The sequence below is a fragment of the Dama dama genome, chromosome 32 (genome assembly GCF_033118175.1).
Source record: "Dama dama isolate Ldn47 chromosome 32, ASM3311817v1, whole genome shotgun sequence".
Lineage (NCBI taxonomy): Eukaryota > Metazoa > Chordata > Mammalia > Artiodactyla > Cervidae > Dama > Dama dama.
Window position 1 is genome coordinate 44,214,021 of NC_083712.1, and position 23,332 is coordinate 44,237,352.

Below are 23,332 nucleotides of genomic sequence, written 5' to 3' on the forward strand. Positions count from 1 at the left end.
AGAATTCTAGATTGTGCAAAGGGCAGGCCTCTGGTGGAGACGTGGGCGGGTGCAGCTTTCTTTCTTGGGCTGTGTAATTAATTTTTTAAAATCCCTCTTAAAATATAAAATTTGAAATGTTTTTCTGATTATGAAAAAAGGCCTGGTAACTGTAAACAAATTGAGATATATAGAAATATCTAAAGAAGAAAACAAAAGTCATCTCTAATTCCTCTCAGAGACAAAACACAGTTACCTTTTTGTGAGGCGTCTCTGTTTCTTCTCTTATTCTGAGCATATGTGTTTTGTTTATATTCGTACAGTATATGTAGTTTTACATGTTGTTTTTACTTTGCTTAATATTGTATTATGGACATTTACCCATGTTCCTAAAACTGTTTGCAAATATGCTTTTTAAATGGCCATCTAGTATTTAATGTTAGTGCTCTTCTATAACTTATTTAGCCAATTGCCTATTGTTGGCTACCTAGGGTATTTCCAAGATTTCATTGTGGTTTTATTTCTACATATATGTATATTAAACATATGCACGCACACACACAGACAAACACACACACTCTTCATATACAAACTTTTGTCTGAATTTCTGATTGTTTCCATATAATTTTTTCCTGTAAGAGGAGTTTGAGAGCCTTAGGTGTGAACTTTTAAAGCCCTCCATATCTGTATTTCTTTCTGTAAAGGTGGCACCATTTATATTTACATTTTACCCACCACAGTATAGCCTCAGAAAGAGACTTTTGTGGTTTTTAAGTGATACAGGTTAGGACTGGCTTTGTTGTAGCCATTATCTAAGTTCACATCTTTCAAAGGAGGCTGTGGAACTACCGAGCTGAAATCTTGAGATCTAAATCTAGTACAGATCGAATCCTAGTTTGATATTTTGCTGATGAGGAAACTGAGACTTCAGTTCAGTTCAGTCGCTCACTCGTGTCTGACTGTTTGCAACCCTATGAATCGCAGCACGCCAGGCCTCTCTATCTATCACCAACTTCCGGAGTCCACTCAAACCCACGTCCATCGAGTCAGTGATGCCATCCAACCATCTCATCCTCTGTCATCCCCTTCTCCTCCTACCCCCAATCCCCCCCAGCATCAGGGTCTTTTCCAATGAGTCAACTCTTTGCATGAGGTGGCCAAAGTACTGGAGTTTCAGCCTTAGCATCAGTCCTTCCAATGAACAGCCAGGACTGATCTCCTTTAGGACAGACTGGTTGGATCTCCTTGCAATACAAGGGACTCTCAAGAGTCTTCTCCAACACCACAGTTCAAAAGCATCAATTTTTCGGCACTCAGCTTTCTTCACAGTTCAACTGTCATATCCTTACATGACCACTGGAAAAACCATAGCCTTGACCAGACGGACCTCTGTTGGCAAAGTAATGTCTCTGCTTTTTAATATGCTATCTAGGTTGTTCATCACTTTCCTTCCAAGGAGTAAGCGTCTTTTAATTTCATGGCTGCAATCACCATCTGTAGTGATTTTGGAGCCCCCAAAAATAAAGTCTGACACTGTTTCCACTGTCTCCCCATCTATTTCCCATGAAGTGATGGGACCAGATACCATGATCTTAGTTTTCTGAATGTTAAGCTTTAAGCCAACTTTTAGAACTAACACCCAAAAAAGATGTCCTTTTCATTATAGGGGACTGTAATGCAAAAGTAGGAAGTCAAGAAACACCTGGAGTAACAGGCAAATTTGGCCTTGGAGTACGGAATGAAGCAGGGCAAAGGCTGATAGAGTTTTGCCAAGAGAATGCACTGGTCATAGCAAACACCCTCTTCCAACAACACAAGAGAAGACTCTACACATGGACATCACCAGATGGTCAACACTGAAATCAGATTGATTATATTCTTTGCAGCCAAAAATGGAGAAGCTCTATACAGTCAGCAAAAACAAGACCGGGAGCTGACTGTGGCTCAGGTCATGAACTCCTTATTGCCAAATTCAGACTTAAACTGAAGAAAGTAGGGGAAACCACTAGACCATTCAGGTATGACCTAAATCAAATCCCGTATGACTATACAGTAGAAGTGAGAAATAGATTTAAGGGACTAGACCTGATAGACAGAGAGCCTGATAAACTATGATGATGACATTGTACAGGAGACAGGGGTCAAGACCATCCCCATGGAAAAGAAATGCAAAAAGGCAAAATGGTTGTCTGAGGAGGCCTTACAAATAGCTGTGAAAACAAGAGAAGTGAAAAGCAAAGGAGAAAAGGAAAGATATTCCCATTTGAATGCAGAGTTCCAAAGAATAGCCAGGAGAGATAAGAAAGCCTTCCTCAGCGATCAATGCACAGAAATAGAGGAGAGACTGCAGTAGTTAATTAATTGATTTCCCCAAGTTCATGTGGTTGGTAATTGGCTGAGCAGGGTTACAGACTTTGACTCCTTGTCTTGCGTCTTTGCTTTTGCATCTTCATCCTGATGCACCAGAGATAGTTGGCCCCCAGGACTGAATTAGAGGGGAATAGAGCCTGTCACCAAAAACTGTTTCGCCGCAGGATAGCCTCTGCTGGGTATATGGTCCCATTTGTTACCCACCATCTGGCCCAGCACGTGCCTCTTCGCTGTATCTCCCCCAAAATCTCCGGGCTTCGTTTGATTGGCCTGGCTTGAGTTACGTGTCTGTCCCTGTGGCCAGTGCCTTGGCTAAGTCTGTGTCCCACGCCCAGATGCTTGGCCCTGCGTGGAGATGAGGGGAAGATGTCAATTTAAGCCTAACACATGGAGTGAGAATGGAGGAGAGATTATTTAAAGAAGAAAAGAGGTGTTCTGTTCTGAGAAGAAAGTGCTGGGCCGGCAGAAACAACAGCTGTCCGAGGCTGATGAAATGGGGCTGGCCAGAGGAAGCGTATGCCATGTGAAGGGTTGGCAGTGTACAGGCCAGGGGCAGGCAAGAGCTGAGCACAGGCAAAACCATAGAGGCCTGCAGCCCAGCCAGGAGAGGAGCGGGGGAACTGGAAAGGTGAGCTGAAGCCAGATTGTGCAGTGAAGTAGGCTGCTTGGATTTTGTCCTACAAACATGGTTAGTCAAGGTCGCTGCAGGGGTTTAAACAGTTTGTGCCTGTGTGCCTGCCTAGTCACTCAGTCATGTCCAATTCTTGGCGACCCCATGGATGCTAGCCCACCAGGCTCCTCTGTCCATGGGATTTCCCAGGCAACAATACTGGAGTGGGTTGCCATTTCCCGCTCTGAGCGATCATCCCGACCGGCCCAGGGATGAAACCCAAGTCCCCTACTTTGGCAGGCGGGTTCTTTATCACTACACCACCTGGGAAGTAGTTTAGCCTTTTAAAAAGATTGTGCGCCTCTCCTTTCTCCAAGGCAGGAAGGAAGAGGGAGAACACTGAGGAGGCATTTGTGGGAGAGACATGGAAGTTGTTTGGGTGGGAATACAAATGTGGAAAAGTGAGTGAGCCACGGTCTGTGTAGGTCAACACAACCTGCTGAGTGGTAGGATGTAAAGTGATGAGGAAGGACAGATTTCCAGCTTCCTTAGCCCAGCGGATAGAGCTCCTGGAGTTGAGATCCAGCTCTCCCATTGCATACTGCTTGGTGTTACTCGGTTCCTCCCACCCAGCCTGTAAACTTCTTGAGAACAAGAGTGAGGTCTGTCTCCTTTTTCTTCTTATAGTCCTGGCATGTATAATAGGCACTGGTTGAACATATTAATAGATTAGGGGGAGCTGAGCCTAAACCCCACTCCCAGGGTGGGCCTCAAGAGGAGGCTTACAAGAGTAACAGATCCCATTTGTTAGGATATTTTTTGTTGATGGTTTTTAAACTTGTTTAAAATGATATAAATTATGTGGGAAGAAGGTACCGCAAATGGCATTTCATAGAAAATAAAGAAATCTGCCCTAGGTAAATTTTTTTAAACTTTGTCCTTCTTTTCACTTTACTTTTTAATTAATTAGTTCATTTATTTTTGGTTGCACTGGGTCTTCATTGCTGCTCGAGGGCTTTGTCTGGTTGCGGAGAATAGGGGCTACTCTGTGTTGTGGTACAGGGGCTTCTGATCATTGTGGCTTCTCTCATTGTGGCACACAGGCTTAGTTGTCTGTGGACTTGCCCCAGACCAGAGATCCAGCCCGTTTCTCCTGCATTGGTGGGTGGATCCTTATTCACTGCACCTCCAGGGAAGTACATACCCTTGATAATTTTTTGATAGAGGTTTAACATTTTCTAATCCCCGGCTGTTGTTGTTGTTCAGTCACGTCCGACTCTTTGTGACCCCATGGACTGCAGCATACCAGGCTTCCCTGTCCTTACTGTCTCCCGGAGTTTGTTCAAACTCATGTCCATCGAGTCAGTGATACCATCCAACCATCTCATCCTCTGTCGTCCCCTTCTCTTCCTGCCTTCAGTTTTCCCCAGCATCAGGGTCTTTTCCAATGAGTCAGTTCTTCACATCAGGTGGCCAAAGTATTGGAGCTTCAGCTTCAGCATCAGTCCTTCCAATGAATATTCGGGGTTGATTTCCTTTAGGATGGACTGGTTTGATCACCTTCCAGTCCAAGGACTCTTTAAGAGTCTTCTCCAGCACTATAATTCAAAAGCATCAGTTTGATGCTTTCAAACTGTGGTGCTAATCCCTGGTATTCTCATTAAATCAGCCACCCTATTTTTGTTCTTCCAGGTAATTTTTTTCTGCCTAAACTGTTTATTTTTTCCTGCCTAAACTGTTTATTTTTTCTTTGATGTTATTTATTCCAAATAGTGAAACTGCAACAAAATATCAGATAAGTAGCCACGTCCTCTTTTCTGGTGTCTCTGCACCTTTGGTGCTGCTGCCTCTCGGTTCCTTGGTCTCTCTGTTTCTCCTTTACTAAAAGTCTTATTCTGAAGTGCTTCTGAAAGGAGGCCCAAACTGGGAGAAATCAGCCCAGTGGCCCAGCTCTCTGAGGTTACAGGGCAAACAAAGCCTCTTCACAGAATGTGCTCCTGGCCTGGAAGCCCGGTGCCTCGCTGGGCTCAGAGGCGCTCGGCGGTACCGGCCTCTCTCACCGGTGTTTGCGCGGCCCGGCCTGGCAGGCGGCTCTGCAGGCCGACCGGCGGCTCCGCCGCAGCATGTCCTGACCGCCTGGCTACAACGTGCGTTTTGTTCTCCATGTACTACGGATTTTAAAAACGACGATGAAAAGATTCTCAGAAACCAAAAGTCTGTTCTGTACATCTGTGTCTCTTTTCCTGTCCTGCATATAGGGTTATCATTACCATCTTTTAAAATTCCATATATATTCGTTAGTATACTGTATTGGTGTTTATCTTTTTGGCTTACTTCACTCTGTATAATGGGCTCCAGTTTCATTTGGACTCTGTGGGAGAAGGCGAGGGTGGGATGATCTGAGAGAATAGCATTGAAACATGTATATTATCAAGGGTGAAACAGATCGCCAGCCCAGGTTGGATGCATGAGACAAGTGCTCAGGGCTGGTGCACTGGGAAGACCCAGAGGGATGGGGTGGGGAGGGAGGTGGGAGGGGGGATCAGGATGGGGAATACATGTAAATCCATGGCTGATTCATGTCACTGTATGGCAAAAACCACTACAATATTGTAAAGTAATTAGCCTCCAACTAATAAAAATAAATGAAAAAAAAAAAAAAAGATGTGGTACATATATACAATGGAATATTTCTCAGCCATAAAAAAGAACAAACTTGAGTCTGTTCGAGTGAGGTAGATGACACTAGAGTCTGTTATAGAGAGTGAAGCAAGCAGAAAGAGAAAAACAAATATATATTAACACATACATATGGAATCTAGAAAAATGGTATTGATAAACCTATTTGCAGGGAAGGAATGGAGCCTCAGATATAGAGAATGGACTTGTGGACACAGTGGGGAAAGGAGAGAGTGGGACGCAGAGAGAAAGTAGCACTGACATATACACACTTCCGTGTGTAAAGCGGATGGCTGGCAAGAAGTCGCGTGTAACACAGGGGGCCCAGCCTGATGCTCCGTGACGACCTAAAGGGGTGGAGTGAGGGGACGGAGGGAGGCTCAAGAGGGAGGTGATACATGTATAATTATGGTTGATTTGTGCTGTTGTACAACAGAGACTAACACAACATTGTAAAGCAATTTTCCCCAAATAAAATTTTTTAAAAAGAGAGAGAGAAAAAAAAGATGATCAGAAACCAGGGTTATTTTCCATACTCTTATTTGCATGCTTCTGGAGGCCTATTGGAGAAGGCAATGGCACCCCACTCCAGTACTCTTGCCTGGAAAATCCCAAGGACGGAGGAGCCTGGTGGGCTGCAGTCCATGGGGTTGTGAAGAGTCGGACACGACTGAGCGACTTCACTTTCATGTTTCACTTTCACGCATTGGAGAAGGAAATGGCAACCCACTCCAGGGTTCTTGCCTGGAGAATTCTAGGGACGGGGGAGCCTGGTGGGCTGCCGTCTATGGGGTCACACAGAGTCGGACACGACTGAAGTGACTTAGCAGCAGCAGCAGCAGGAGGCCTATTAACTGTTAGTCTGTTCCTTCCTCACACTTCGGGGTTACTTTTACATCAGTCCTTGCCTTTAATATGTGGTCGTGTCATTAAATGTTCCCGTGACAGAACTGTTGAAGGAACTAGAGCTGTGGAGGGGCTTGGCCTATGGGGGTTGGGTGAACATTCTTGACTTGGGTAATTAGGTGGCTACAACCATGTGGAACAGAAGTGGTGATTAGACTAATTAGTTAAGCCATTTTGTAAATGCCGTGTCAGCCCAAGGGTAATGGCCTAGAAATGCTGCCTTCCCTGATTTATTTGATTGGTGAAAAGCAGGCTTTACACTTGGGAGTTTATTTTTTAAATTACAGATTTTTTTGTGTGTGTGCTTGATTTTCATGTTTCTGTTTCGTTCCTCTGATAACAGGCAGGCTGACTTGGGAGTTTTGGGACAGCACGCCTCTGCTTTTGTCTCATCTTCATCACTCTTCTAGTGGATCAGGGTTAACAGAGCACCTTTAGTCAGGTCTGTCTATCGAACATTCCTTGTTGCCTGCTGTGTGTTAGGCACTGTTCCTGCAAAAGGTACAGAGATATCTAGCAGTTAAGCTTTTGTTTATTCAGTGTTACTGCCCCAGCTGCTTGATGCATGGTAGGTACTATGTAATTAATTTTTGAAAGAATGAGAGGGTTTTGTTTGTATGCTCAGATTTAGCTCATGCAATGGTAGCTCATTTTGCAAAACAGATTTTTTTTTTTTAAAGAAAACATCCTGTAAACTTAATCCCATTTCCCTGTAGTTTAAAAATGTAAACTAAATCTCTTCAAAGAATTTTTTCTAAAAATACTTCATAATAGCAGGAATGCTATATAGATCCTTCAAAATAAAAACTACGAAGTGAAAATGTTTTGCCAGATCTTAATACGGTGCTGAGTGTAATCTCCCAAGTACTTTTACACATGCTGTGATGTTTGATCCTGCCGTCAGCTCTGAGGCAGGCAGGGTGAGCATCACCATCCCTGCCAGGGCGCTCGTGTGGTGGACACGCCGTGCAGCTTCAGGAGAGTTAGCTGGTGTCCTCAAGTGTCCGCCGCCAGTGCAGGAGGCTGACAGTGCAGCCCCTCTTCTTCTCACTGCCGGCCCTGTTATCCTCCCTTCAAGGGACAGCCTCCTCTGCACCAGCTCCCAGATGGCCGGATCAGGCCCACTGGGGTTAAGGAATCCTTTAAAGTAAAGCGTCTAACTCTTCAAAAGAGCATTATGTCTGTGTGTGTGCGTGTGTGTGCATCACACACTAATCAGATAAACAATATTTAAAGATGGCTTTTGAGACTTTTTAAAACGTTGACTATTCTGTGATGATTTGACTACCCTCTTTACCTCAGATAAGAGCTGATGGGCCTGATAAAAGCGTATAGTGAGGTAGAGAGCCAGACAGGCCTTTCTGAACCCTTTCATCCCTGAGTGTATTTTATAATGTATAATGGGGTAATAATACCAACCTTGCTGAAATGTTCTGAATGTTAAATGAGGTAATCCATGTAAGCACAGTACTACCATGCTCCCATTGGCACTGAGTATCTGATAGCAGAAACAAAGTAAGACAAAAATAAGAAGAGAATCTAAATACCAAAGGGAAATATAAAACGATTTCCAGGTGCGTTGTATATGTCGTAGTTAAAATTTTAATTACAATAACTTTTATCTATTTATTAATGCAGTTTCTGCAAGGACCTCTACTGTGAACCTAATTTCAACTAGTCTATGTGTATGAAAGGATCAAAATAATTTTTTTTTAAAATAAAAACTCCCTGATTCTCTGTGACTTTTCACAGTTAATTAGCCTTTATTACATTATTACAAGTTGAATATTTTAAAGACCTGTTGCTGCACCTGCCCTGCATATCGTGGGTTAGGATATTAAGACACAACTGGAATTTCTTCATCTTTAAAAGAGAACTTTGGGTAATAAAATGAGGTAGATTATCAAGAACAAAGCTTGATAAAATATGGTTATTAATTCAGAGTCATAAGATATTCATTAAATCAAACTAATTAGGAAATATTTAATTAAATATTTAATTAGGAAAAATAGAAGATGTAATAGAGCGAATTGTCATCCAAATTCAGGAACAGAGAAATAGAATTGATTCTGAGACCTTTACATGCTACTGAAACACATCATGCTAATATCTTATTATTTTAGAGAGAAAAGTCCAGAATAATTCTTTAATTTGTCATCTGCTTCGATTCCTGAGTCAGGAAGATCTGCTGGAGAAGGGATAGACTACCCGCTCCAGTATTCTTAGGCTTCCCTTGTGGCCCAGCTGGTAAAGAATCCACCCACAATTCGGGAGACCTGGGTTCAGTCCCTGGGTGGGGAAGATCCCCTGGAGAAGGAAAAGGCTACCCACTTCAGTATTCTGGCCTGGAGAATTCCATGGGTTGTGTAGTCCATGGGGTCGCAAAGAGTCGGACACGACTGAGCAGTTTTCATTTGTTATCTGTCTTATGGGATAATAATGAGTAATTCTTCACTATTTGGATAATATTTTTGAATAATGTAGAAATTTTAAAACACTTAACATTTTTTGTGGGCTTCCTTGGTGGCTCAGATGGTAAAGAATCCGCCTGCAATGCAGGAGACCTGGGTCCCATCCCTGGGTTGGGAAGATCTCCCACTCCGGTATTCTCGCCTGGAGAATCCCATGGACAGAGGAACCTGGCTGGCTATAGTCCATGGGGTCACAAAGAGTTGGACATCACTGAGCAACTGAGCATAGCGCATAGCATAACACTTTTTCTAGCTACAATTATGGAATTATAATAAAATTCAAAAAGACTACAGAATTCACAAACATATTACCACCTCAATAAAAAAATTGAAACGTGTTCCTTCAAAAGTTCAAATGATTCCTTTAGATCATATTTTGATGGAATTCTTTAAAAGATAAATTATTACTCCCTTTTTCTGTATTTTTAATGCATGTACTTAATATTGCTTAACTTTTAAAATGATCTACATTGATTGTTTTCCAGTACTGAAATACAGTGATATTTTCCTCATGGGCTGTAGGTCTGTACCTAATCTTGTCAAGGCATTATGGTAAATTAATGTATGAGTAACCAGGTTTTAAATAAGAATCTAATAACAGTTCTAGTTAAATTGTGCTGCTTAACAAGTAGACATTCAACCTCTATTGTAAACATGCAGACCGAATCTTAACAAAAAGTGTTTTAAGTGCTTCTCAAGTATTAGCTTATTTATTCCTTATACTAAACTAATGAGGCTGTTTATTGTTATCTTCCTTTTCCAAAGTCACAGGGAAGGTACGTACTTGTGGAAGGTCACCTACTAGTAAGCAGAGAGTCAGAATTTGAATTCTCTCTGTCTGGCACCTGCCTCCTTATCACCATGGTAGTCTTTTCGTTCTGCAGTGAATGGACTGTTCTTCATCTGTGGCCTGTTTTGCTTTCATCCTGATTTTTGTATGTTTGATACTTTTGTTCACTGATTTGTTCCTTCAGCAAATATTTACTGAGTACCCGTCTTGTGGTGCGCAGTGCGCTAGGCGGCCCCGGTCTGCTGGGCCCTGGTGCCCAGCCGTCCTCGTGTTGTACCTTCATGTCTAGGAGGGCGGGCGGGTGGAACAGGGTGAAGCTACTGTGTTACTGAGAGACAAGGACCCAGGAGGTAAGCAGGGTGAAGCCAGACAGGGAACAGGTGTGGGGAGAATTGGGGTGGGGGCGGAAGGGGGGCATTCCACGTAGAGGGAACAGCGGAGTGCGGAGGCCAGAGAGGCTGTGTAGGCTCTTCAGGGAACTGCAGGCAAATCCACTATGGCTGAATTCCAGCGTTCGAGTTGGAAATGGAGTGATGAAGAATGTGTAAGGAGTGTTAAAAGTGTTTTAAGATCAGAGGGAAGAAAGAAAGGATTGATGAACTTTATATACTTTATTGTAGTTTCTGATGATAAAAGAATAGAAACCAAGTGTATAGCTTTCAAACTTGTGGGGACATGGGAACATTTGCTGTAGTTGTTCAGTTGCTAAGTCATGTCCAACTCGTTGCGACCCCATGGATTGCAGCATGCCAGGGTTCCCTGCCCTTCACCGTCTCCTGGAGTTTGCTCAAGTTCATGTCCATTGAGTGAATGATGCCGTCTAGCCATCTCATCCCCTGTCATCCCCTTCTCCTCCTGCCTTCAGTCTTTCCCAGCATCAGGGTCTTTTCCAATGAGTTGGCTCTTTGCATCAGGTGGGATAATAAATCACTTCAACAGGAGGCCAGAAAGGAGATTAAAATAAAATAGATGGGCAGATAGCACAACCTAAGTTGATAGATATAAACCCATTGCATTTGTAATTACTTTAAATATGTATGGATTAAATTCACCAAAGGAAAAAAAAAATAGAAGATTTTTCAGACTAATAAAAACCAAGCAAACAAATCAACAAGGCCCTGGTTTTACTTGACAGCAAATACCACAATACAGGAAATGACTAGAGCTGACCGTGAGATAATATGCCCCATCTTCTTACCTCTCCCTTTATCCTGACGCCACCCCCTTCCCAGAGGGCACTGGGCTTGCCCCTGTCAGCGCAGTGGAGGTTGTACTGAGAGCTGGCAGGCTAGATGTGCCTGGGTCACACGGTCCTGGTGCCCCACCAGCTTGTGAGAGTGTTTACGGCAGAGGTGGAGTCTTACTCACATCCCTAGTCAATTATGTAGTGTTTGGCAAACATAAGTATAAATACCTAACCTAGACTTTATTTTGTGTATACATTGATTTTCCTGTGAGACTGTAAACGCCTTGCAGGCAGGGAAATCTGTTATACTTTTGACTTTTTCCTAATATCTGCTAAACCATATATGAATAAATAATACATATTTCTTGTTTAATTAGTTGAATCAGGGCTAAATCTGATGTCTACATAAGGATAATATTCTACCTCTCAGTGCTTTGGAGATTTGTTTTCATAGCAGAGAAAAAAATTTTTTATACAGTTAAGGACATAATGACCTACTTTCTTCATAAATGCATTTTATAAGGTAGAAGAGAGTTCTTTTGAACTTTGAAAAGCGTGATTTATTTAATATCAAAGAAATGCTTTACTCATAAAAAAACTCATAAAAATATTAGTAGTAAAATAATACAAATTTTTCTTGGAAGAAAAATTGGACAGAGCATATCAAAACAGTAGTTTCTTTTTTTTGGAGTGAAAGACATTCTTGATTCTGTTAGTCCAAACGCCTGAACTTCTCTTGTTGAGGAAGAATATGCTGCTGACTCTGTTGACCTCACCTAAGAGGTTCTCATTATGAATAGAAAGAATGACAGAATTCTGTTTTTACTTACAGTGTATAAAAATTAGAACATGGAGCCAGGGTCTAAATGGATATACTTCTTTGCAATAGGCATTTTGGAAACATTTAGTGACACATAAAGATGCTCTCAAACTGTGGTGCTGGAGAAGACTATTGAGAGTCCCCTGAAAAGCAAGGAGATCAAACCAGTCAAAAGAAATCCACCCTGAATACTCTTGAAAGGACTAATGATGAAGATGAAGCTCCAATACTTTGGCCACCTGATGTGAAGAACTGACTCACTGGAAAAGAGCCTGATGCTGGGAAAGATCTAGGGCAGGAGGAGAAGGGGGCGACAGGTTGAATGGCATCACTGATTCACTGGGCATGAACTAGGGCAAGCTCCGGGAGATGGTGAAGGACAGGGAAGCCTGGCGTGCTGCAGTCCATGGGGTCGTGAAGAGTCAGACACGATTTGGTGGCTGAACGGCAACAAAGATGCTGCATGCTTTTCCCTGGTTGGTGCTCCTGTTTAGTGATCTTAGTGAGTTTGTGGTGGAATCACAGAATTTTGAAGGCAGAAAAGGATCTCAGAAATCTCTTCTCACTGTCTCATCCTCCACAGGAGAAAATAGGCCCTCCGGGGTGAAGGGACTAGACGGAGGTCGTACAGCTAACTCTGGAAGGAGTGAGGCAGGTAGTCAACTTTAGTGAGTGAGATGAGGGGTTGAGAGGAGAGACAGAGGCGCTGTGGAAAGAAGTATGCCTCAGAAGTGGCCCCAGTAAAAGCAGTGGTCTGAAGCCGTGTCTGTTGCATGATGCGTTGAGGGGAGGCTGGCCATCCTGGGACCCAGGAGCATCCTTTACCTGCAAGATAAACACCACCTTGACCTCCTGTGTCTGCAGGCTTGTTGGCGGTATCTCAGGGCAGCCCCTGGAGGCAGCTGTCTCAGGTTACCTAGAGATCTTAGGGAGAGAAGAGGAAAATCGAAATTTGTGTGGTGGATAATTTGTCAGTTTTCAGGTTTTTCTTAGCAAAAGGGCTTTACGCTCACATTTCCCTTTCTACCTTTAAGCCTGAGCAAAATCCTCTTGCTCAGTTAGTTGGAGTTGAACTTTGTAAGAGAAGTCGAAATGCAAACTGATTTTTCAAAAGTTGTTTTGAGTGTGCCCAGTTCACTCAGTGTCTGTTAAAGGTTTGCTGGTGTGAAACAAGTGTTGAGGCCCCAGTGTGTGGTGTGTGGCCCATAGTGCCCCGTGGACTTTCAGCAAGCCTGTGCATTTCCCTGGGGCTGGATTCAGGCTCTTGAATGCCAGCACATTGCTGAAGTCAGGTGGGAGCCTCCTGGCCCGATGGTGGTTACCAGTACCAGCTGCTGGGTATCAGTTGTGTTCTCTGGCATTAACGTGGCATCTGACTCACAGGTCCTCAGGAAGACATGTTCTGTTCACTTATTTTTACTCTAAAGTCCATCTCTGGTTCAGTTCAGTTCAGTTGCTCAGTCGTGTCCGACTCTTTGCGATCCATGGACTGCAGCACATCAGGCTTCCCTGTCCATCACCAACTCCCAGGGTTTGCTCAAATGCATGTCCATTGAGTCGGTGATGCCATCCAACCATCTCATCCTCTGTCATCCCATTCTCCTCCTGCCTTCAATATTTCCCAGCATCAGGGTCTTTTCTAATGAGTCAGCTTCAGCATCTGATGAAGCTTCAGCATCAGTCCTTCCAATGAATATTCAGGACTGATTTCCTTTAGGATGGACTGGTTTGATCTCCTTGCTGTCCAAGGGACTCTCAAGAGTCTTCTCCAACACCACAGTTTGAAAGCATCAATTCTTCGATGCTCAGCTTTCATTATAGTCCAACTCTCACATCCATACATGACTACTGGAAAAACCATAGCCTTGACTAGATGGACTTTTGTCAGCAAAGTAATGTCTGTGCTTTTTAATATGCTGTCTCGGTTGGTCATAGCTTTTTTCCAAGAAGCAAGCATCTTTTAATTTCATGGCTGCAGTCACCATCTGCAGTGATTTTGAAGCCCAAGAAAATAAAGTCTGTCACTGTTTCCATTGTTTCCAAGGAGTCAGACATGACTTAGCGACTAAACAACAACAACAACACAACATAGTGATTTGATATTTCTATAGATTAAAAAATGATCACTGTGATAGGTCTAGTTACCATCTGTCACCATACAAGGATATTACACAATTATTTACTATATTCTCCACCTGTACATTTCATCCCCCTCACTCATTTATTTTGTAACTGAAATTAATATCTCTAATCTCCTCTTCTGTTTTACTCATCCTTCTCCCTCCCATGTGGCAGTCAGATGTTGCTTCTTTGTATCTCTGACTCTGTTTCTGTTTTGTTATGTTTGTTCATTTGTTTTGTTTTTTTAGATCCCACATTTAAATGAAATCATATGATATTTGTCTTTCTCTCTGGCTTATTTCACTTAGCATAATGCCTTCTAGGTCCATCCATGTTGTTGCAAATGGCAAGATTTCTTTATTTTTTCATTATTTATGGCTGAGTAATATTCTGTTGTGTGTGTATGTGCAGGCCTGCAACATCTTTATCTATTGTTGGGTACTTAGTTTGCTTCCAAATCTTGGCTATGGTAAGTAATGCTGCAGTGAACAGGGATGCATGTATCTTTGAATTAGTGTTTCATTTTATTTGGGTAAGTATGCAGAAGTGGAATTGCTGGAGCATGTGGTAGTTCTATTTTAAATCTTTTGAGGAGCTTCCGTGTTGTTTTCCATAGTGAGTGCACCAGTTTACATTCCCACCAGCAGAGCATGAGGGTTCCCTTACCTCCACAAACTCTCCAGCACTTGTTTTCCTTGTGCTTTTCACAGTAGCCATTCTGACCGTTGTGAGGTGGTATCTCCCTGGTTTTGGTTTGCAGGTCTCTGAATGCTAGTGATGCTGAGCATCTTTTCACACACCTGTTGCCACTTTTATGTCTTTTACAGAAAAATGTCTACTTGGTTCCTTTGCAGCTTTAGATTAGATTGTTTTATTGCTTTTGGATTGTATGAGTTCTTTATATCTTTTGGATACTAACCTGTTAGTTGATATATAATTTGCAAATAGTTTCTGCCATTCCATAGGTTGCCTTTTCATGAATGGTTTCCTTTCCTGTATGGAAGATTTTTAATTTGATGTAGTCCCAGTTGTTAATTTTTGCTTTTGTTGTCTTTGCTTTTGTTGTCAAATCGAAAAAATCATCACTAAAACTGATGTCAGGAGGCTTACCCTCTATGTATTTTTCTAGGATTTTTATGCCTTCAGTTCATACAGCCCAGTTCATACAAGCCCATTTTGAGTTTGTTTTTGTGTACGGTGTAAGATAAGGATCTGATTTCATGGATAGTTTTTTTTCCTTGATGATTTTTATGAGCTCTACATAAAATAAGAGTATTAGCCCTTCAGTTTTCCTATGCTTTGCAAATATTTTTCCAACATAAGCATTTTTAGTGACTGTGTATTTTCCTTATATAGACTGTGTATTTTCCATTGTATGGAAATACTGTGATTTACCTGAATACTGGGCTTGTGGCTTCCAGTTTTTCATTACAGTTCTGTCAAGAATATTCACTTAATAGTTTCTTAGGAAATTTCCTAAACTTGTAAGTGGTGGATGAAGGGGAATCCACATTTTTAAGGCTTTGATTCACATTGTTCTGTTTCTGTCTAGACAGATCCTGTGTACATTGATGGCAGAATATAGAGTGCTGTGTCCCAATAACTGATGACAGTACTTGATGTAATTTAAAAAACTTGGCTAAAATATACTCCTTTGATTATGAGTTAAAGGTGCGATTATTTTCTGTATAATTATGAGGATCATTATTATTATTTCTTCTTTTGTGAATTGCTTCTTCATGCCTTAAGAAAGATTTTGACCTTGTGTGATTTTTTCAATTCTGCATCTACCAGTGGTGCGAGCTGCCTTCCCTTCCTAACTCTGATGGTGTTAGAGGAGACATTATAGATATTGGAAATGTTTAAGGCTGGGGAATGAATATTTATAAACTTAGAATTAAAAGTCAGCCTTTAGGCCTGTTTCTTCTTTCTGTTTTAATCTTTCAGATAAAGAACAGGCTTGGATAGGCCAAGTAACTTATCCAGGCTCCCCCAGTTGTACATGGCAGAAAGAGGATGTGTTCTGCCTGACCTCACAGCGCAGGTTTCTCCCACTCCAGGGCCTTCCTTGTCTAAGAAGATATGCTTACTTTCAGTGGAAAGTTAGCTGGTTGAAACCTAAGGTGCGTTTTGACCAAACACAGAGCTTTCAGAAAATATTTAAGTAGAAATATTCTAATGTGATATAGAACACTTCAGAAATTTGGTGTTTTTTTTTTTTAAATCAGAGAATAATTGCTGTCCAACCTTGTGTTGGCCCCTGCGATACATCAGCATGAGTCAGCTGCAGGTGGTGTGTTTTTATTTTGACTTTTCTGCTGACTGTCCATGAAGAACTCTGGTCTACCAGGAGTGTGGACAATGAGCAGGGATTAGGCTGAGACCTTTTCCTTAGTAGTTCTGCCCTCTCCCCTGTCCCCACAGTTCCAGCTCCTGTGACTTTTCAAAGCCTTCCTTCTCGCCCGCCGCCCACCCGCGGACTGAAACCTCTGTGCCTTTTGTCCTCTCTTGCTGCGGTGTTTCTGGTGGTGCTCTGGTGGTGGAACGCCTGCCCTCTCTGTTTCCCCAGCGCCATGGCAACAGGACATGGATAACGCCTTTCCTTGCCTTTAAGGAGAAAAGCTTCACACTTTTCTTTCTCTTTGACCCCGCAGTTAGCACTGTGGTCCACCCCTTCCTCCAGTGAAAAGCAGGGAAGTTCTGAGCTGTAGTCAGGACGACAGGACCTGCTGGGTGTAACAGCTCGCAGGCCCACTGCACATCAGTTTATTTAGTCTTTTCCCACCAGAGTGAGGGTCTCGGTGAGTGGCATTTACTCTGCTCTCTGCATGTTCCCTGGGAGCAGAGCAGCGGCTCTGTTAGTATTTGTCAAATGGGCCACAGGACCTGGTGGAGGAAAGCCTGACTTTGTTTCCTAGGACTTGCTCTCCTTGGCTCTCTTGGCCTTGAAGGCAGGTTTGGATGATACCCGGCCCTCCCTGTGACTTGTGGTCCAACGCCCAGGTTTCAGAACCTGAGCCAAGTGAGCGCGTGGTAGGAGTGGATTATACTTGACGTAAATGGTTTGCATGTGCATTAGCCTAGGCTTTGGTTTGAATTCTGACCCCAGATGTTCTTAGTCCCGGCACAAGTATGAGGAAGGCTTAATACCACCTGCCTCCTTGGTGTGTGGTGAGATGAACTCTGACCCTGTAAGGAAACAGCTGGCCTCTAGGAAGAAAATGAGCACTGGTGGTGATGTGGTTGCTCGTGTTTAGTTCTCTTCTGAGTGATTTTCTGGTGATCATTGGAGTTATCGCCTCAGTTGTACTTACTATCTTTTACTAATTTAGGGGAGGCTCTTCAGTTTAACATTCAAAGCTGAGTGGGTGACTTTGGCATTGGACGGCCTGGGACCCGGGGCTCCTTCTGCCCCTTGCCAGCACTGGGACACCAGGCAAGAGGGAGCCTAATTTACAAAGAACAAGAGATGGCCGTAATAGTAGCACATACCTCAGAGTGGGTGTGAAGGCTCAGTGAGAGGGTGCTTAGCACAGGGTTTGGCCCATCAGAAGTGCCTGATAACTTATCCTGTAAATAATGATAGTTGTCATAGTTGTTAGAGTTGGAAGAAACTTAGACTTCATCTAGTGCAACTCTAATAGTCTTCCCCTGTTTCTAATTTTGCCTTATAGAGTAGTAAAGACTAAATCAGTGTCCTTTTCCGTTAGCCCCTCATATACTTGAGGTTGGACTGAATGTGGTCCCCCACCAAATTCATATGTTGAAGCCCTGACTCCTTACGTGACTGTATTTGGATCCAGAGCCTTTAGGGAGGTGATCAAGGTTGAATGAGGTCATAAGGGTGGGCCCTAATCCTATAAGACTGGTGTTCTCAAAGAAGAGGAAGAGCATCAGAGACCTCTCTCTGTCTGCAGGGGCCTTATGAGGACAAAAGCGAGAAGATGATTAACTGCAAGCCAGGAATGGAGGCTTCACTAGAAACCAACCCTGATTGCACCCTGGTTTTGGACTTCCAGCCTCCAGAACTAGCAGAAAATTCTGAAACCTGGTCCTTAAGCCCCTAGTCTGATATCTTGTTACAGCAGCCTGAGCGGACTCACACACATCCTTTTTCTTTTCTTACATTGTCATCCTTATCTTCTCTTGGATCTCCTCCTGTGACAGTTTCCACATCTTACCATCCTGGTCACTACTGTCTAGACACTTTCATGTGTGCACATATCTTTTTAAAATGGGCAGCACCATGATGAACTCAGGACTCCCATGTACTGGACTCTATCTTTCTAATGGAATCTAAGATTGGGTTAGGTCGTCACCTGAGCAAGCCTTTAATGCTCACATCTGCCCCATCCTGTGTTAGTCACTCAGTTGAGTCCAGCTCTTTGCAACCCCATGGACTGTAGTCTGCCAGGCTCCTCTGTCCATGGGATTCTCCAGGCTAGAATACTGGAGTGGATTGCCATTCCCTTCTCCAGGAGATCTTCCTAACCCAAGTCTCCAAGTTGCAGGCAGGCTCTTTACTGTCTGAGCCACTAGGGAAGCCCCACCCTGTATTTGGTCTATTTAGTACAAATTCAGAATTTTATCTTGTTAATCCCACCCCCACCCCCGAGATTATAGAGATCATTTTTTAGAACCCAAGTTGGATAGGACTTTAGAAGTCTGAACCGATTAGCCTGCCTGCTTAGTGCTGGCGGTTTTCATGCTGTTTCAGTCATTTTGGTCTGCTATACCGAATACCTGCCGGGTGGCTTAAACAATAAACATTTATTTCTCACCTTCCTGGAGGTTGGGAGTCCCAGATCAAGGTGCTTGTGTGGTCAGATTCCAGTGAGGGCTCTTTAACTGGTTCACAGGGGCTGTTTCTCTTGCTGTGTCTTCATGTGGCAGGAAGGGAGCTCCCCAGCTCTCTGGCCTCTTCTTATAAGGGCACTGATTCCATTCCTGAGGGCTCTACTCTCATGGTCTAATGACCTCCCAAAGGCCTCACCTCCTAATACCATCCCACTGGGGACTTGGGGAGGACACAACATACCGCACTGTGTTCCTGACAGTAGCTGCCTGATCTGCTTCTTTGCTTCCAGTGGTTGTGAGCTTGCTGATTTGCTATGGAACTTACTCATTCTGTCGTTGGGTTCCTTCACGTATTTGGAGGAATTATGAATGTTGAGTCAAACTCTGACTGTGCAGCTTCTGTCTTTTGATTCCACATTTTGTTCTCTTATCAGAAAATGTCTGTTCTGCTTGCACATGATAGTTTCTTATAGATTCTCCCCTTCTCTCCTGGTGTTTGCTCTAAATATTATAATGATATTTGACTTGGTATCATTGGGGAAAATCAATGCACTTGGTTTTCACATGCCTAAGTTAGGTAGATAAATTAATCTAATAAATACATAAATAAAGGAGGAGCCTCATTGACAGAGGAATATTGTATTTCATTTGTTTTAGTGAGTAGTTTCGATTAGACTATTCTCTATGAAAACAGATTGAGGAAACAGGCTTTTCATAGTTTATTATTTGTATCAGCATGAATCATAGCTTTCTTCTCTGGTTAGTGTAATAAGCATTAAATCTTTTTTGTAGCTCTTCATAGTACGTTAGTACTGGAAGATAGTAGCCTTTCCCTTCTCCAGGGGATCTTCCCAACCCAGGGATCGAACCCAGGTCTCCCACATTGCAGGCGAATTCTTTACCAGCTGAGCCCCAATGGAAGCCCATGGAGTATTATAGCCAAGACTAGGAGTAATTAGAGAGTCCTTAAAACAATTTGGATTTTGAATTTTCTTTAAAGATGAACATTCAGAATATCAAAGTCATTTGATTAACGTGGTTTTTCACATATTGCTAAAAATCTTAGCAGGAATTTTTCTTGCTTACTAGTCTATTTCTGTGAATATCACACACTGAACAAATATAGTGTGATCTTTCTTTAGAAAAGGCCACTAATAAGATACCATTGGTATAAAATAAATTTTAAACAAGGCCTGAAACAAACATGGATAGTTTGTATTTCATTACTGAGTCTGCCTGCGTGAGGAATTGGTAATGTTTTGTGGACATCCCACAAATTTACATTGTGCTCTGGATTTCTATGCAGTTGAAGATAATACTGTAGTCTTTTTTTTTTTTAAACTGACTGCCTGTTGCATCTAAATTTAGCTGTTTAGTTTTCAGGATGTAATTAAGATAGTGTACTTCATGGAACACTTGAACAAAGAATATTTATGGGGAAGGGATTTTTAAAAGATTGTATAGCTGTGATGTAACTTAAAAACTTAGATCTGTTAATAAATGGATCCAGTAACACAAGCCATTCTGGAAGGCATTGCACCCCCAAGTTTATAAGCTAAATAAATTTTATATTGGAACTTAAAGATTTAAATGAATGTTATCCTTTCCAGAGTAGGCACTTTGGGAGACTGCGTACTTATTTTTCTGATGTGGTAGTAGCTCAACGTGTTGTTATTGATTTTTTCCCTTTGGAATTGCATTTATATCCTCCATTACATTTTAAAGACTTATCCTCAGTGGTGACAGACCTTTAATTTTTTGTGGGTGGATTTTATTTTTGAGTCAAGCCATAACTTTTAAAACTTGCTCTGTAAGCCATGTGATAGCAAGCTGGGAAAAGTTTTTCTTCAGTGAGACATGAGGTGTGTCTATTAAGAAACTTCTTGTCTCATATGATGTGAAAACTGGTTTTGGAAGTTATTTCGGGATAGGATTTCTAAATGACTTGCTCCAGGTTCCTTGTGTGGTTTCCCTAGGGTGACTGTTTGAATGAGGACAGTTCTTTTAGACATAAGCAGTTTGGTTTTTAAAACTCAACTTCTGTACTTTATTGTCTTCTTGTGAAATCTTCCTCCAGGTCTGCGTACCCTCATTGGTCAGAACTGGACTGGGCGTGGTTTCTCTGAGTTGGGATGGAGAATGTGATCTTAGCTGAGGACTGTGGGAGGTGTGCCCCCTTTCCTGGCTCCTGAGAAAGGGACTGTGTGTCTGCCACTTTCTCTAAGGGACCTGGGCGCTGAGAGCAAAGTTGAGGACCTAGGTCTTCTTCCTTCAGTTTCAGAAACATAGACGTGTGTTTCTGCTTCCTGGTTCTTTCATAAATCTAGCTCTGTTTTAGCTAAGGAGCCCAGATGAATGTCTCCTGAGGTTACACTTGCTCAGCTAGTTCCTCAAAGGGGTTTTCAGTTTACTCTGGGCGATTCAGACTTAGATTGTCCACTAGCTTCCTGCTGAGCTTCTTGGATGTGAGAAGCAGCTTCCCCCAGAGCTTCAGGGAATTTTTGAGTGGGCCTTTGAGACCTAATCCTGACTCTGCGTTTTCAGGTTCCTTTCACGTGCCTTCATCTTTGGTTACTAACCTGATGGTGTGTGTGACTGTTGGGCAGTTAGTGGATATTTTAAGTTGGTGTGAGGGAATTAACTGCTACCAGCGTATGTGGGCATTTGCTTTTCCTTTATTTACTAACTTTCCACTTGAGATAGAACATGGTATTGGAAGTCAAAGGTATTGGCAGGTGAACCTGGCGTACGTACGTTAGGCATTTTAAAAATAGTTAAATGAACCAAATAAGTGGCTTGTAATGTCTGGGTTTAATGCGGGTAAGCACACGTCACTGGTAGTCTTAACATACTTTTATGAAGGGCTGAGGTGGAATTCCCCTCCGAAGGTCTTAGAGTCTCTGTGAAAAGAAAGCCAAGTAAAGCCTTTGTGGAAAGATGTCTTCCCATCCACCTGGCATGTTTAGGCCAGGCAGGTAGATTTGGAATAGTTTTTGTTTTTGAAGTCTCTTAGTTCTGTTTTTCAGAGTTTCTCAAACATTGCTCCTGAACTGTCCCTATTCGCAAGATACCAGTGCATCCTCCCACCCCGCCCCCAGCCCTGCTTGCCGAGAAGCCCTCAAGCAGTGTTCCTAAGGGCAGCATGTCTTGTTCGACTCATTTAAGACATTCTTGCCAATCTGGTATTCTGTTTCCAAAAATAGAACAATTTTAATATAAAAATCAGGTTTTACGTGACCATTCGTTCAAACGGAGCTCAAAGAAAACATGCCTGTTGGTCGAGGCGTCGCGTCCCCCTTGGCACGCCGCTGAGTAACCCTGAGGGTCTGAGGGCTCCCTGAGGAGAAGGACGGTTTAGGGCCTTAGCTGCAAGCGGAGCCGCCTGAGGAAGTGCGCCTGTTTAAAAACTACTTTGTCTGAGAGTCCAGGAGAGTGTAAACACCTTGTGAGAAGTGGAGCGGCAGTGGTTTGGAAAATGTATAGGCTATCGCTGCCTGGTTAGGAAACCTGTCTCCTCTTAGCGAGAGGCGTGTCCTCTGAAGTAACCCAGGGTACTCCAGCCGCCATGGAGAGTCACGTCAGCGGTTCCCCGGGCTGTGGGACTGTGTGCCGGCTGTCGTCCTGGGAAGAGTCACACGGTATATTTTTCTTCTTTTTCTCATTTTAACAAGGAAGATTAAAATACTTGCTGCCTCCTCCCCTCGTCAGGTGGTATAAGAACTTAATGAGATCATGCTGGTATGGTGCATTCACCTCTTTGAGAGAATCGGGCCTGGAGAACACCAAGGGTTCAGTCACCAGGAGTTTAACCAGCCGTGGCCATCAAGCTTCCATATGTTCTGTTCTCCTGCTGCCCTTCACAGTACAGGGCTATCTTAAGCTTGAGGGCCGTCTATAGGCCACAAATATCCGTGTGTCAAAACGCAGAGTAGGCCTTTCAGCTTTGCATGTTTTAACTTGCCACCCAGCGTCCTGCAAGCTTGACTGCTGCGTGCTGGACTGGACACTTTCCCTGTAGACCTCTTACTGCATTTTACAGCTTCATGTCTGTGGGAATTCAGTTTCTTAAGTAACTGTGTGTGTGCGTGCTAAGTTGCTTTCAGTCGTGTCTGATTGTGCGACCCTATGGACTGCAGCCCGTCAGGCTCCTCTGTCCATGGGATTCTCCAGGCAAGAATACTGGAGTGGGTTGCCCTTCCCTTCTCCAGGGGATCTTCCAGATTCAGGAGCCGGACCCACGTCTCTTAGGTCTACCTGCTCTGGCAGTTGGGCTCTTTACCACTAGCACCACCCGGGAAGCCCCTCAGTAGCTATATAGGTGGTCACAATTTTTTAAACTGTAGTTTATTCCTGTGCCCTCCTTAGGTGATAAGTGGTCATTCGGACAGTGTGAGGGTCATTCTCATCAGGGGGTATGCCGCTTGCTGTCACTGCAGAGCGGGAGAGGACCCAGCCTTGCCAGTAAAGCTTGTGGACCCTCTGTTAGTAGGGTCCGGTAGGGATGGTGGTTCCTGAAGGGTGTGGTCGCCTCCTCATAGGTAGATGTTGCCTGATTTCAGTTGGAAAAGCTGCCCTTGGGCTTTGGCAGGATGTGGTAAGTAAA

At 43.2% G+C, this 23,332-nt stretch overlaps 1 protein-coding gene across 5 annotated transcripts in view; it reads left to right on the forward strand.

Annotated features, from left to right (window-relative positions):
* PSD3 (pleckstrin and Sec7 domain containing 3) overlaps positions 1–23,332 on the forward strand; it is a 404,084-nt gene that overhangs the window by 21,456 nt on the left and 359,296 nt on the right. The window lies entirely within an intron of this gene.